The sequence below is a fragment of the Microtus ochrogaster genome, chromosome 18, assembly GCF_000317375.1.
Source record: "Microtus ochrogaster isolate Prairie Vole_2 chromosome 18, MicOch1.0, whole genome shotgun sequence".
NCBI lineage: Eukaryota > Metazoa > Chordata > Mammalia > Rodentia > Cricetidae > Microtus > Microtus ochrogaster.
The window spans coordinates 67,354,121-67,354,720 of NC_022020.1; the positions used below are offsets into that span (position 1 = coordinate 67,354,121).

Sequence of the window (600 nt, forward strand, 5' to 3'; positions counted from 1 at the left end):
TGTAGACCAGGCTGGTCTCGAACTCACAGAGATCCGCCTGCCTCTGCCTCCCGAGTGCTGGGATTAAAGGCATGCGCCACCATCGCCAGGCATAACAACACTTTTCTAACACCAGCACAGACACACGACTACACTGTGCTAACACCGGCAGACACACGGCTACACTGTGCTAACACCTGCACAGACACACGACTACCCTGTGCTAACACCATCAGAGACACACAACTACACTGTGCTAACACCATCAGAGACACCAGACTACACTGTGCTAACACCAGAGACACATGAATACACTGTGCTAACACCGTCACAGACACACGACTACACTGTGCTAACACCATCAGAGACACCAGACTACACTGTGCTAACACCAGAGACACATGACTACACTGTGCTAACACCGTCACAGACACACGACTACACTGTGCTAACACCATCAGAGACACACGACTACACTGTGCTAACACCCGCACTTACACACGACTACACTGTGCTAACACCATCACAGACACATGACTACACTATGCTAACACCAGCACAGACACACGACTACACTGTGCTAACACCAGCACAGACACACGACTACACTGTGCTAACACC

At 50.8% G+C, this 600-nt stretch overlaps 1 protein-coding gene across 1 annotated transcript in view; it reads right to left on the reverse strand.

Moving 5' to 3' along the window:
• The window catches only part of Znf407 (zinc finger protein 407), a 364,962-nt gene that overhangs the window by 323,604 nt on the left and 40,758 nt on the right, over nt 1-600 (reverse strand). The window lies entirely within an intron of this gene.